Raw genomic sequence first — 16,375 nt, 5'->3', positions numbered from 1 at the left:
AAAGCATTGCACCCGCACTAAATCCTGACCCGCTCATTTCTATGGGGCTGTGCACACGAGCGGTGATTTTCGCGCATCACTTGTGCGTTGCGTGAAAATCGCAGCATGCTCCTCTTTGTGCGTTTTTCACGTAACGCAGGCCCCATAGAAATGAATGGGGTTGAGTGAAAATCGCAAGCATCCGCAAGCAAGTGCGGATGCGGTGCAATTTTCACGCACGGTTGGTAGCTGAGGATCCGGATGGTTACCCGATCATTATTATTTTCCCTTATAACATGGTTATAAGGGAAAATAATAGCATTCTGAATACAGAATGCATAGTACAATAGCGCTGGAGGGGTTAAAATTTTTTTTAAAATAATTTAACTCACCTTAGTCCACTTGCTCGCTCAGCCGGCATCTCTTCTGTCTTCTTCTTTGCTGTGTGCAGTAACAGGACCTGTGGGGACGTCACTCCGGTCATCACATGATCCATCACCATGGTAAAAAATCATGTGACGGAACATGTGATGACCGGAGTGACGTCACCACAGGTCCTTTTCCTGCACACAGCTGCGCAATCAAGTGGATTAAGGTGAGTTAAATTATTTTTTATTTTTTTTAACCCCTCCAGCCCTATTTTACCATGCATTCTGTATTCAGAATGCTATTATTTTCCCTTATAACCATGTTATAAGGGAAAATAATACAATCTACAGAACACCGATCCCAAGCCCGAACTTCTGTGAAGAAGTTCGGGTTTGGGTACCAAACATGCCAATTTTTCTCACGCAGAGTGCAAAACGCATGACAATGTGTTGCACTCGCGCGGAAAAATCGCACATGTTCCCGCAACACACCTGCACCATTCCGCAACACCCGTCTGAAAGAGGCCTAAGAGTTGACGTCAGCGATTACCTCATCTCACGTGACCCGCGCTGTAGCGGTGTGAAGTGGAGCAATCCGGAGACACTGTGATAAATTGGAATTGGTGCTTCTGCGGATATTGTTATAAGCTTTTTTTGGTTTCTTCGGTAATTTAATGAAAAGTCCAATTATGGTTATATCCTGCTTGCAAGCTGATACTGTAGTCCCCCAAACTTCTCATACGTGTTTTGGGACCCGTAGTCCCTTCAGCTATCACTGCGGCAGTTATATCGACTATAGTGAGCTTAAATAGAGCGGGACTATTGACATTTAATTTGAGGAACAATAATTGAAGAAAGACAATCTGGGCAATTATTGATACCGCTGATGTATACAGTGTTACGTTTATAGTGGTCCCATTGATACAATACCTTATTTGAGGATTGACTGACGCCCTGATATTTATATCATTGGTTCATCTGGATCTGGAGGATTGCAATTCATGATACTCATTGATTCATGCTGCTAATCTGAATTCTCATACTGATGTTGAACTGGAGGAGTATAACTAGTTCTACTTATATATGCTGCTAATTTGATTTCTCATGCTGCTTTAGATCTTATATATGCGAGATCTTTTATGTACGCGATAATATATTAACTTGCTATATTTATATATTTTATATGTGTGTGTTTATTTTATTTAGTTTAATAAATGATACGTTACTCCAATTGCAAGTGTGCCTGCTAATAATTCTAATAATTTTTATTTACCTATTGGACTGGGTGTGCCACTAGCAGCTGCACCTTTACCATCCTACCCTCGGTTGAGCAACCCAATTACTTTTCTATGCATCCATAATATGCTTTATACTTCAAGGCTCGGACTGGCCCACCGGGAGTATTTATTTCTCCTTTCTCAGGAGAGATAAATATTGTAGCCACTAGGTGGCAGTATCGCACAGAGCTATGGGGACTGGGTATTGCGGACGTGCTAGCGGCCATCTAGCAACCCATGTCCTCAGCTCTATACCCCAAATCCCGGTGACAGGTTCCCTTTAATAGTAAAGCCTCCTCACAGCTCACAAAGCACAGCACCATACATTGCGTCGTGGTATTGAAGCCCAGGCCCATTCACTTGAATGAGACTGAGCTACAAATAGGCCATGTGACTGATGAACATGACATCACCACTGATTAGATATTGATGCTCTATCCTGAGGATAGACAGTCAATATTCAATCCCTATCATTTTGTTATCCTGACCGCCTACGCTAAGTGGCTGAATATCGCGATCAGTAGTTGCAAGTTTTCATGCAATAAACGTATGGGACATTTTTTTATTGATTCCAGAAAAGTGGGTCAAATCAATTTAGCGGTCCCTCCAGGCAAAAACTAAAAACTAATCCTTTGGGCAAAGTCATGATGCTGTACATGCTGCTAAAGTTTCATTTACCTGAATGGCACCATTATAGAGATCCCCTGCTGTCCCCTACTAGGCCACAACTGAGGCCTATGCTGCAATAACGACAAAGCAAAAAATGTATGGGTTAGCAGCACTTCTCAATACTGGAAAAATACATTTCCGTTTAGTGCCCATGTATTCTGATTGGAAAGAGATCCGTTCAGGATGTCTTCTGTTACGTCATCTTTCCGTTTTGTGACCAGACACAAAACCGCTGCAAGCTGCCTGAGGTTTTGTGTCTGGTCATAAAAAAACGGAATAAAAAAAACTGATCTGATCCTACGGCTCCTGAGGCAACAGCGCTCTGATTACGTCACTGGGCTCGGCGCATGCCCAGTGACACTATTGAGGCTGTTGCCCTCAGGAGCCGTAGTATCGTACAGGCGCAGGCAGTCAGCGATACTGTGGCTGCGCGGGATTTCATGCGCAAGAAGGATGAAGCAAGTTTCGTATGTTGAATAAATTATATGATGTAGCGGAGGGGGCGGCGCCATTCAGCTCGGCTGTGGGAGGAAATTTATTTATGAGGAGGCGTGCTGGGCTTGAAATTAAGGCCAGCTCTGCACTGCAGGGGGGAGGGGGGGGGGGAATAACGCCCCTCTGAGTACCTTGAAGGTTTATTAGCATAAACGAAAAATCACTTTTTTATCTAAATGACAACATAAATAAAAGAAAGAAGACCCTTGCTGTAAATAAGGTAGTTTATTAAACATTGCAATGGTAACAGCTTAATATGCTCAAACTAAAATGCTAGGTGACAGATTCCCTTTAAGCGGGCATAACTACTGAATGGGGGGAACTAAGCGGGCATAACTACTGAATGGGGGAACTAAGGGGGCATAACTACAGTGCAGGGCTAATAAGAGGGCATGACTACTGTGTGAGGGCACTAAGGGGCATTCTACTGTGAAGCGGGCACTAAGGAGGCATAACTACTTTGTGGGGACACCCAAGGGGGGCTAGGTGGGATTGGCCGTGTATAGAAAGGCACAGTTAGAGGGTGGCTTGGTGTTAAAAAAAAAAAATGGTTGTGTCACTGCTGTTGTCCCTCCTTGGGCTTTTCAAAAGTTGGGAAGAATGCATTTATTCCATTGTCAAACAAGACAGTAAATGTGCTGCAAATAAATAAAATAAAATAGAATGTCAGTACCAGTTATGACCACTAGGAGCCACTGCAGAAATATCTCTCTTTTTCTATAATGATTAGAAATTAGCGAATTTCATATTTTGAAATTCGTTCGCACTTCGTTTGGTGGTGAAAGCAGAATTGCGTTATGGATTCCGTTACCACGGACCATAACGCAATTCTATGACGGAATGCATAACAGAATGCCTTTAGAGGCATTCCGTTATAATAGAAGTCTACGGGCTGCAAAACGGATCCGTCCCGTTTCCGTTATGCAGGGGACCTAGTGTTAAAGGGGATATTAATTATGGATATTTATGCAAATTTCAATCATTAATATTCATAAATAGGCGTGAATCGTCTAGTGATGACTCCGCCTATTTATGCCTAAATCATAAAATAAGGGCATATATCCATATATATTTAAATCCAACACTTCCCTCAACACCTAGTATTATAGTAACTAGGTCATCCTGATTTAGCCCCAATTGTAGTATCATAACTCAAGTTGGGGGTCTATACACTGCAGCTAATTTTGTTTGTGATGCATTTATTAACATATTTGTCCAGACAGAACTTTTTGTCCTAAAATGACATTTGATAATCGGTTAGTCCCTATAAAGTGCAAGGGGTTGTCTGAGGTTTGTAATAAAGGCCTGCTTGTTATCCAGAAACAGCGCCTCTCTTGTCCATAGGCTGCATCTGGTATTTCGGTTTAGTTCCAATCATGAGTGAAGCTGAGCTGCAATACCAGATACAGCCTATAGACAAAAGTGGCGCTGTTTCTGGAAAGAAAAACAAACCGTTATTCCTAAACATTGACAACCCTTTTATATAAAGTGACAACTGAAGTTTAACTATATGGTTACAGTTTCACCATGATACATTACGGCACCCAAATCTCTCTTTGCCGCATAAGACAATAGCAATAATATAAATGTCATGTGCCTGTTGGGGGCGTGCAAGAGATTTTATATTGAGGCCTAGCTAAACCTCTTGTCCCCAGTATAATTCCTCCTTGCTGTGTAACTGAGAGACGAGTTCCGGTTCCGGACTACGAAACGTGCACCCCCAGCATGTGGTTGGTGCAGTTTAGAAGCTGTTATGTTTCTCATATTTATGAAACGAGTCAGACCTGTAAGCAGGGTGTGAATATGAAGATGTGTCCGGGCATCACCTTACACAAGGCAATGCTCAGCGGCGCCTCAAATACACGGCGTGACTCTGAGAAACATTGTATAACCTCAGGAGCACAGCTATAGGCCTCTTGCACACGAACGTTGTGCATCCGTTCCGTTGCGGTCCCCAATGCATGGGCAACGTCCGTGATCCGTCTGCACCGCAAAAAAAATAGAACAAGTTCCGTTTTTTTGCGATGCGGAGGCACGGACAGAAACACCACGGAAGCACTCCGTAGTGCTTGGGGTTCCGATCCGTGCTTCCATTCCGTATCTCCGTGATTGCGGAACAATTCAAGTGAATGCGTCCGCATCCATGATGCTGAGTGCACACGGGCCGGTGCCCATGTATTGTGGACCCGCCGTATGCGGACCACAATACAGGCACACAACGTTCGCATGGAAGAGGCCATAGGGGTGAAGAGGTAGGAGTACTGCCTGGGCGCTGGTGCCTATGTATGCCCAAAGACCTCTCAGCCTCATAAAAAGACACCGGTATCACAGATGGCACATAGTGGGTGGGGACCGTGTTACACATTTCGCACAAGTTACAACGCTGTATCACCTCCAGCGCTCCCCAAATTTCAATGGGACCCTGAGGCTACTAGACTTAACCCCTAGCCAGCCAACACCCCTGGTGTCCGTATATGTGAAAAAAGCTAAATCTATGACTACCCATTATTAAGGGAAATCCTGTAATTGTTCTAATTATATATCTATAGTCACAAGACACTGCTCCAGTCTTCCAGGCCCCAGTGCAAAACCTTTACCAAGGGCCCAGGACTAACCTCCTGGAATACAGAGAGGGAGGCCAGACATCCGGCTTTAGGCCGGACAGTCTAGTTTCCTAGGCCTGGACGGACGCTGGGATGTCCTCCTTTTCTGTGGCCCCACGCTCAGACAGCAGCATTGCACTGAGCGTGCGCTACAGCTACAGACTGACTGAGGCTTCTCTCACCCCCAGTCAGTCACTACAGCCGGCCGACATGTCACTCTGTGACTGACTGAGGGCTCATGTACACAACCGTATGTATTTTGTGGTCCGCAAAAAACGGATCCGCAAAAACTACAGATGACATCCGTGTGCGTTCCGTATTTTGCGGAACAGAACAGCTGGCCCCTAATAGAACAGTACTATCCTTGTCTGTAATGCGGACCATAATAGGACATGTTCTTTTTTTTTTGCAGAACAGATATACGGAAACGGAATGCACACGGAGTAACATCCGTTTTTTTTGTTTTTTTTTTGCAGACCCATTGAAATGAATGGTTCCACATACGTTCCACATACGTTCCACAAATAAAACGGACACGGAAAGAAAATACGTTTGTGTGCATGAGCCCTGACGGTGAGAGAAGTGCTCAGGGTCTGCGCGCAGCTCAGCTTAAACTTTTTTTTTTCTTCCCCAGCACTGTTAGGCGGCTCATGCACACGGCCGTTGCACCCCGCATCACGGATGCGGACCCATTCACTTGAATGGGTCCGCAATTCCGGAGATGCGGAACGAAGTCACGGAACGGAAGTGCTTCGGTGGTGTTTCATTCCGTGGTTCCGCACCGCCAAAAAATATGAATGGGTCCGGCCTGCTGCACAGATGTTGCCCGTGCATTGGGGACCGCAATTACCGCACAGCGGCTGTGTGCATGAGGACTTAGGCTGGGTTCACACGGGCGTGACGGATTTATTCAGGATGCGTCCCGGGTGTATTGCGGCAAACCCGCGCGAGTAGGTCCCTAATTGCAGTCAGTTTGACTGCGATTGCGTTCCGTTGTTCAGTTTTTATGTGTTTTGCACGCGTGTGATAAAAAGTTGAATGTGGTACCCAGACCCGATAATGTGATGGACCATGTGATGAGCGCAGTGACGTCTTCACAGGTCCTTTACCTCACAGATGATAACAGAAGAGATGCCGGCTGCGCGAACAAGTAGATTAAGGTGAGTTAAATTTTATTTTTTTATTTTTTTAACCCCTCCAGCCCTATTGTACTATGCATTCTGTATTCAGAATGCTATTATTTTTCATTATAACCATGTTATAAGGGGAAATAATAATGATCAGGTCCCCATGCCGATCGTCTCCTAGCAACCGTGCGTGAAAATCGCACCGCATCTGCACTTGCTTGCGATTTTCACGCAGCCCCGTTAACTTCTATGGGGCCTGCGTTGCGTGTAAAACGCACAATATAGAACATGCTGCGATTTTTACGCAACGCACAAGTGATGCGTGAAAATCACCGCTCATGTGCACAGCCCCAGGATTCAGGATTCAGTGCGGGTGCAATGCGTTCACATCACGCATTGCACCCGCGCGGAAATCTCGCCCGTGTGAACTCAGCCTTAACGAGAGAGGGAGTGTGGCTTAGTGGAGTTGGGGGTGTGGATGTGAGTGTCTTCCTTTTTGGCGTTAAGCAAGTGGCCAACCTAAAGCTGCATTCATATCTCCGTTTTAAAGATCCAGCGCAAATACCGTCTGGCCAAACCTTGCATTTATGATGGAAATCAGCCGGATCACCACAGGACCCCACTGCAATCAATAAGGATCCAAACAGAGAGGCCTTAACCCAGGCATGTCCAAACTGCGGCCCTCCAGCTGTTGCAAAACTACAACTCCCAGCATGCCTGGATAGCTTACAGCTATTAGGGCATGCTGGGAGTTGTAGTTTTGCAACAGCTGGAGGGCCGCAGTTTGGACATGCCTGCCTTAACCTATTGCTGAGCAGGTGTGTGTCACAAATATTGAAAGCTCCAAAAAATGTTTCCCATTTTTAATGTAAAAAACTGTATACAATAAAAAAAACAAAAAACTGAACTGATATCACTGCATCCATGAGATCTAAATATTAAAATATGACGTTACTTATCCCACACAGTGAGAAACAAATACGATATGCCAGAATTGGTTTTGGTCACGTCACCGCTCAATGGAATAAAGTTAAATGTATCCCAAAATGATACCAATAAAAATACAGCTCAACACACAGAAAAAAAAGTCCTTACGCAGCTCCAAGCGCCATCGATGGAAAAATACAAAAAGTTGCGTCTCAAAAATATGGCGAAACAAACTTTTTTTATGGTATTTTTTTTAAATGGTATTTTGTAAAAATAGTGACATAAAACTATACATAAATTTGGTATTGCTTTAATTATACTGACCCACAGAATAAAGTTATGGTGTCATTTATAGCGCTCAGTGAACACTGAAAAAACGAAATCCTAAAAACTATCTCAAAAGAATGCAGAGATCAGACGCCTGAATACAGAACCTTGAATAAATATGGCCTGTGGCAACTTTCCAAGGGACGCGGACACAGTTGAAAATAGTGGCACTTTTGGGTGCCAATTCAGGTGCGCCATTCGCTCTATGGATAAAGAGCCCTGCATTTAGTTGAACGTAGATCAAAGACTTACTGATGATTCCCCCTGGAGATTGTAGCTTGTCGTCAAGGCACCCATAATCTGTCTACGTTGTAGGCATTAAGGGGGTACTCCTCCACACTAAAATAATACACTAGGCGAACGCAAGTGGTATTCTTTGAATACCTGTGTCTGGAGTTACTGAAACAGCGTAACTTGCTGTACGATGCTGCTTGCGTAGCTCACATTCACTGCTATGGGACTGGAGTGCAGGCTGCTGGGCCATTTCCGTAACTCCACCTTCCCAGGTCAGCGTTTACACAGAAAGACAGATGGGACAACACCTTTAAAGGACATCTGTCAGCAGATTTGTACCTATGACACTGGCTGACCTGTTACATGTGCACTTGGCAGTGACGATAGGCCTATCGTCACTGAAGGAGCGGTGAGGAGTGGAGAGGACCATCTCATGCATGTGCATAACCTTGGCCGCCCTTTACTTTTCTTGAATAGCTGTGACATTGACATCCAACCTGGTCTTATGTCACACTGACCGCTTATCTGAACACGTTGGTCATTAGTATTGGGTTGATGTCAACCTCCACTGAATATTGCAGCATCGTTTTTGTCCAGATTGCACACACCCATGTACTTATCAAGGCCCACTGTGATGTGCCCGCAGAGTGGAGTTCTTCAATAGGACTGGTATAATGTTTTATCATAGGGCATATAAGAGCCCGTTGAGTCTGGTATAGCTCGTTCCCAATAATAGATAGCACACGGTATCATTGCATATATCAAGTGACGTATGCAGATACACCTTATTATTTGTTTTCATTTATGCATTTATGTATGTATTGGTGATTTACAAACTATGAATAGAATCCACCTACTGTATTGAACCCCTGAGGAACCCATTGTATGGGGGAAACCTGTTGGGGCGCTAGGGGTAACAGGACCCGTTGAGGGACAGTGAGGGTGTTATAGCCCAGGCACGAGAACAGAGTCCCCCACCATTAGGGGTTGTCTCTGGGCTGAGTTGTATCGTAGGGTGATCTTTAGGGCAAGGTCTCCCCACCCCACTACAAAATGTCTTTTTGTATCTTTTGGTAAGGAATTGCGTATCTTGCACTTGGTATTACATTATCTGATCATCACTTACATTAGAGGGATATAACTTTTTAATTGACTGAATTAACCACTTCAACCCCGCTAGCTGAAACCCCCTTAATGACCAGGCCACTTTTTACACTTCTGCACTACACTACTTTCACCGTTTATTGCTCGGTCATGCAACTTACCACCCAAATTAATTTTACCTCCTTTTCTTCTCACTAATAGAGCTTTCATTTGGTGGTATTTCATTGCTGCTGACATTTTTACTTTTTTTGTTATTAATCGAAATTTAACGTTTTTTTTGCAAAAAAATGACATTTTTCACTTCCAGTTGTAAAATTTTGCAAAAAAAATGACATCCATATATAAATTTTTCGCAAAATTTATTGTTCTACATGTCTTTGATAAAAAAAAAAGTTTGGGTTAAAAAAAATGGTTTGGGTAAAAGTTATAGCGTTTACAAACTATGGTACAAAAATTTGAATTTCCGCTTTTTGAAGCAGCTCTGACTTTCTGAGCACCTGTCATGTTTCCTGAGGCTCTACAATGCCCAGACAGTACAAACACCCCACAAATGACCCCATTTCGGAAAGTAGACACCCTAAGGTATTTACTGATGGGCATAGTAAGTTCATAGAACTTTTTAATTTTTGTCACAAGTTAGCGGAAAATGATGATTTTTATATATTTTTTTTTTCTTACAAAGTCTCATATTCCACTAACTTGTGACAAAAAATAAAAAGTTCCATGAACTCACTATGCCCATCACAAAATACCTTGGGGTGTCTTCTTTCCAAAATGGGGTCACTTGTGGGGTAGTTATACTGCCCTGGCATTCTAGGGGCCCAAATGCATGAGAAGAAGTTTGCAATCAAAATGTGTAAAAAATGACCGGTGAAATCCGAAAGGTGCACTTTGGAATGTGTGCCCCTTTGCCCACCTAGGCTGCAAAAAAGTGTCACACATCTGGTATCGCCGTACTCAGGAGAAGTTGGGGAATGTGTTTTGGGGTGTCATTTTACATATACCCATGCTGGGTGAGAGAAATATCTTGGCAAAAGACAACTTTTCCAATTTTTTTATACAAAGTTGGCATTTGACCAAGATATTTATCTCACCCAGCATGGGTATATGTAATGACACCCTAAAACACATTGCCCAACCTCTCCTGAGTTCGGCGATACCAGATGTGTAACACTTTTCTGCAGCCTAGGTGGGCAAAGGGGCAAACATTCCAAAGAGCACCTTTAGGATTTCACCGGCCATTTTTTACAGATTTTGATTTCAAACTACTTCGCACACATTAGGGCCCCTAAATTGCCAGGGCAGTATAACTACCCCACAAGTGACCCCATTTTGGAAAGAAGACACCCCATGGTATTTTGTAAGGGGCATGGCGAGTTCCTAGAATTTTTTATTTTTTCTCACAAGTTAGTGGAATATGAGACTTTGTTAGAAACAAAAAAAAAAAAAAATCATCATTTTCCGCTAACTTGTGACAAAAAAAAATTCTAGGAACTCGCCATGCCCCTCACGGAATACCTTGGGGTGTCTTCTTTCCAAAATGGGGTCACTTGTGGGGTAGTTATACTGCCCTGGCAATTTAGGGGCCCTAATGTGTGCGAAGTAGTTTGAAATCAAAATCTGTAAAAAATGGCCGGTGAAATCCTAAAGGTGCTCTTTGGAATGTTTGCCCCTTTGCCCACCTAGGCTGCAGAAAAGTGTTACACATCTGGTATCGCCGAACTCAGGAGAGGTTGGGCAATGTGTTTTAGGGTGTCATTACATATACCCATGCTGGGTGAGATAAATATCTTGGTCAAATGCCAACTTTGTATAAAAAAATTGGAAAAGTTGTCTTTTGCCAAGATATTTCTCTCACCCAGCATGGGTATATGTAAAATGACACCCCAAAACACATTCCCCAACTTCTCCTGAGTACGGCGATACCACATGTGTGACACTTTTTTGCAGCCTAGATGCGCAAAGGGGCCCAAATTCCTTTTAGGAGGGCATTTTTAGACATTTGGATCCCAGACTTCTTCTCACGCTTTAGGGCCCCTAAAAAGCCAGGGCAGTATAAATACCCCACATGTGACCCCATTTTGGAAAGAAGACACCCCAAGATATATTCAACGAGGGGCATGGCGAGTTCATAGAATTTTTTTTGGGGCACAAGTTAGCGGAAATTGATTTTTTTTTGGTTTTTCTCACAAAGTCTCCCTTTCTGCTAACTTGGGACAAAAATTTAAATCTTTCATGGACTCAATATGCCCCTCACGGAATACCTTGGGGTGTCTTCTTTCCGAAATGGGGTCACATGTGGGGTATTTATACTGCCCTGGCATTTTAGGGGCCCTAAAGCGTGAGAAGAAGTCTGGAATATAAATGTCTAAAAAATGTTACGCATTTGGATTCCGTGAGGGGTATGGTGAGTTCATGTGAGATTTTATTTTTTGACACAAGTTAGTGGCATATGAGACTTTGTAAGGAAAAAAAAAAAAAAAAAAAACAATTTCCGCTAACTTGGGCCAAAAAAATGTCTGAATGGAGCCTTACAGGGGGGGTGATCAATGACAGGGGGGTGATCACCCATATAGACTCCCTGATCACCCCCCTGTCATTGATCACCCCCCTGTAAGGCTCCATTCAGACGTCTGTATGATTTTTACGGATCCACAGATACATGGATCGGATCCGCAAAACACATACGGACGTCTGAATGGAGCCTTACAGGGGGGTGATCAATGACAGGGGGTGATCAGGGAGTGTATATGAGGTGATCACCCCCCTGTCATTGATCACCCCCTTGTAAGGCTCCATTCAGACGTCCGTATGTGTTTTGCGGATCCGATCCGTGGATCCGTAAAAATCATACGGACGTCTGAATGGAGCCTTACAGGGGGGTGATCAATAACAGGGGGTGATCAGGGAGTGTATATGAGGTGATCACCCCCCTGTCATTGATCACCCCCTTGTAAGGCTCCATTCAGACGTCCGTATGTGTTTTGCGGATACGATCCGTGGATCCGTAAAAATCATACGGACGTCTGAATGGAGCCTTACAGGGGGGTGATCAATGACAGGGGGGGTGATCAATGACAGGGGGGTAATCAATGACAGGGGGGTGATCAGGGTGTCTATATGGGTGATCACCCCCCTGTAAGGCTCCATTCAGATGTCCGTATGTGTTTTGCGGATCCGATCCATGTATCCGTGGATCCGTAAAAATCATACGGACGTCTGAATGGAGCCTTACAGGGGGGTGATCAATGACGGAGGTGATCAGGGAGTCTATATGGGTGATCACCCCTCTGTCATTGATCACCCCCCTGTAAGGCTCCATTCAGACGTCCGTATGTGTTTTGCGGATCCGATCCATGTATCAGTGAATCCGTAAAAATCATACGGACGTCTGAATGGAGCCTTACAGGGGGGTGATCAATGACAGGGGGGTGATCAATAACAGGGAAGTGATCAGGAAGTCTATATGCGTGATCACCCCCTTGTCATTGATCACCCCCCTGTAAGGCTCCATTCAGACGTCCGTATGTGTTTTGCGGATCTGATCCATGTATCAGTGGATCCGTAAAAATCATACGGACGTCTGAATGGAGCCTTACAGGGGGGTGATCAATGACAGGGGGGTGATCAGGGTGTCTATATGGGTGATCACCCCCCTGTAAGGCTCCATTCAGACGTCCGTATGCGTTTTGCGGATCCGATCCATGTATCCGTGGATCCGTAAAAATCATACGGACGTCTGAATGGAGCCTTACAGGGGGGTGATCAATGACGGAGGTGATCAGGGAGTCTATATGAGTGATCACCCCTCTGTCATTGATCACCCCCCTGTAAGGCTCCATTCAGACGTCCGTATGCGTTTTGCGGATCTGATCCATGTATCCGTGGATCCGTAAAGATCATACGGACGTCTGAATGGAGCCTTACAGGGGGGTGATCAATGACGGAGGTGATCAGGGAGTCTATATGGGTGATCACCCTTCTGTCATTGATCACCCCCCTGTAAGGCTCCATTCAGACGTCCGTATGTGTTTTGCGGATCCGATCCATGTATCAGTGGATCCGTAAAAATCATACGGACGTCTGAATGGAGCCTTACAGGGGGGTGATCAATGACAGGGAAGTGATCAGGAAGTCTATATGCGTGATCACCCCCTTGTCATTGATCACCCCCCTGTAAGGCTCCATTCAGACGTCCGTATGTGTTTTGCTGATCCGATCCATGTATCCGTGGATCCGTAAAAATCATACGGACGTCTGAATGGAGCCTTACAGGGGGGTGATCAATGACGGAGGTGATCAGGGAGTCTATATGGGTGATCACCCCTCTGTCATTGATCACCCCCCTGTAAGGCTCCATTCAGACGTCAGTATGCGTTTTGCGGATCTGATCCATGTATCCGTGGATCCGTAAAGATCATACGGACGTCTGAATGGAGCCTTACAGGGGGGTGATCAATGACAGGGGGTGATCAGGGAGTGTATATGAGGTGATCACCCCCTGTAATGCTCCATTCAGACGTCCGTATGTGTTTTGCGGATCCGATCCGTGGATCCGTAAAAATCATACGTACGTCTGAATGGAGCCTTACAGGGGGGTGATCAATGACAGGGGGGTGATCAGGGTGTCTATATGGGTGATCACCCCCCTGTAAGGCTCCATTCAGACGTCCGTATGCGTTTTGCGTATCCGATCCATGTATCCGTGGATCCGTAAAAATCATACGGACGTCTGAATGGAGCCTTACAGAGGGGTGATCAATGACGGAGGTGATCAGGGAGTCTATATGGGTGATCACCCCTCTGTCATTGATCACCCCCCTGTAAGGCTCCATTCAGACATCCGTATGCGTTTTGCGGATCTGATCCATGTATCCGTGGATCCGTAAAGATCATACGGACGTCTGAATGGAGCCTTACAGGGGGGTGATCAATGACAGGGAAGTGATCAGGAAGTCTATATGCGTGATCACCCCCTTGTCATTGATCACCCCCCTGTAAGGCTCCATTCAGACGTCCGTATGTGTTTTGCGGATCCGATCCATGTGTCAGTGGATCCGTAAAAATCATACGGACGTCTGAATGGAGCCTTACAGGGGGGTGATCAATGACAGGGGGGTGATCAATGACAGGGAAGTGATCAGGAAGTCTATATGCGTGATCACCCCCTTGTCATTGATCACCCCCCTGTAAGGCTCCATTCAGACGTCCGTATGCGTTTTGCGGACCCGATCCATGTATCCGTAAAAATCATACGGACGTCTGAATGGAGCCTTACAGGGGGGTGATCAATGACAGGGGGGTGATCAGGGAGTCTATATGGGGTGATCAGTGGTTCATAAAGGGTTAATTAGTGACAGGGGGGGGGGGGTGTAGTGTAGTGGTGTTTGGTGCTACTTTACTGAGCTGCCTGTGTCCTCTGGTGGTCGATCCAAACAAAAGGGACCACCAGAGGACCAGGTAGCAGGTATATTAGACGCTGTTATCAAAACAGCGTCTAATATACCTGTTAGGGGTTAAAAAAATCACATCTCCAGCCTGCCAGCGAACGATCGCCGCTGGCAGGCTGGATATCCACTTGCTTACCTTCCGTTTCGGTGAGCGTGCGCGCCTGTGTGCGCGCGTTCACAGGAAATCTCGGCTATCGCGAGATGACGCACGGATGCGTCCAGGAGGAATAAATCAACCACCTTCCGGACGCATCCGTGCAATAGACGGTCGGGAGGTGGTTAAAGTATAATGTTTTTAAGGGTCTTACATTTTGCTTTTTTTCAAATATGAATATGGGACTAACACAGATGCCTTCAGCTGCCAAGGGCACATGCAACAGGTCACCTAGCTTCATAGCTACATACAGTCAGGTCCATAAATATTGGGACATCGACACAATTCTAAAATTTTTGGCTCTATACACCACCACAATAGATTTGAAATTAAACAAACAAGATGTCCATATATACCTGGGGCACATACTGTATCATATACAGGGGACATACATATGTCCCCACTGGCCATACAGGGCCAACATATATATCCCTAGTGGCCATATAAGGAGCCAATATACAGATATACATATATATCAACCCCTTTATTGATATACAGTCAGGTCCATAAATATTGGGACATCGACACAATTCTAACATTTTTGGCTCTATACACCACCACAATAGATTTGAAATTAAACAAACAAGATGTCCATATATACCTGGGGCACATACTGTATCATATACAGGGGACATACATATGTCCCCACTGGCCATACAGGGCCAACATATATATCCCTAGTGGCCATATAAGGAGCCAATATACAGATATACATATATATCAACCCCTTTATTGATATACAGTCAGGTCCATAAATATTGGGACATCGACACAATTCTAACATTTTTGGCTCTATACACCACCACAATGGCTTTGAAATGAAACAACCTAGATGTGCTTTAACTGCAGACTGTCAGCTTTAATTTGTTTTCTGTGGTCTTCCGGGTCTTTTGGTGTTGCTGAGCTCACCGATGCGTTCTTTCTTTTTAAGAATGTTCCAAACAGTTGTTTTGGCCACGTCTAATGTTTTTGCTATCTCTCTGATGGGGTTGTTTTGTTTTTTTCAGCCTAATGATGGCTTGCTTCACTGATAGTGACAGCTCTTTGGATCTCATCTTGAGAGTTGACAGCAACAGATTCCAAATGCAAATAGCACACTTGAAATGAACTCTGGACCTTTTATCTGCTCATTGTAATTGGGATAATGAGGGAATAACACACACCTGGCCACGGAACAGCTGAGAAGCCAATTGTCCCATTACTTTTGGTTCCTTAACAAATGGGAGGCACATATGCAAACTGTTGTAATTCCTACACCGTTCACCTGATTTGGATGTAAATACTCTCAAATTCAAGCTGACAGTCTGCAGTTGAAGCACATCTTGTTTGTTTCATTTCAAATCCATTGTGGTGGTGTATAGAGCCAAAAATGTTAGAATTGTGTCGATGTCCCAATATTTATGGACCAGACTGTATCTGCTGACAGATGCCCTTTAACTACTATACTAGGGGCAAATGGACCACCCTTCTAGGAGGCCACCGGGGTTGTCTTTCAATTTTCCAAGACTCCAGAAAGGCAAATCTGTATTGTTACATAGTCATGCTGGAGCGGGATTCATGTCTTTGCCATCTAGGACACTGGGAAAGGTGGATTATTACTCCTCTGAAAGATGAAACTGGACCATATGGGTTGTCACCAGGAGCTGGGTAGAACTTGAGAG

The sequence above is a fragment of the Bufo gargarizans genome, chromosome 6, assembly GCF_014858855.1.
Source record: "Bufo gargarizans isolate SCDJY-AF-19 chromosome 6, ASM1485885v1, whole genome shotgun sequence".
Classification (NCBI taxonomy): Eukaryota; Metazoa; Chordata; class Amphibia; order Anura; family Bufonidae; genus Bufo; species Bufo gargarizans.
Note: the sequence above shows the minus strand (reverse complement) of the source record.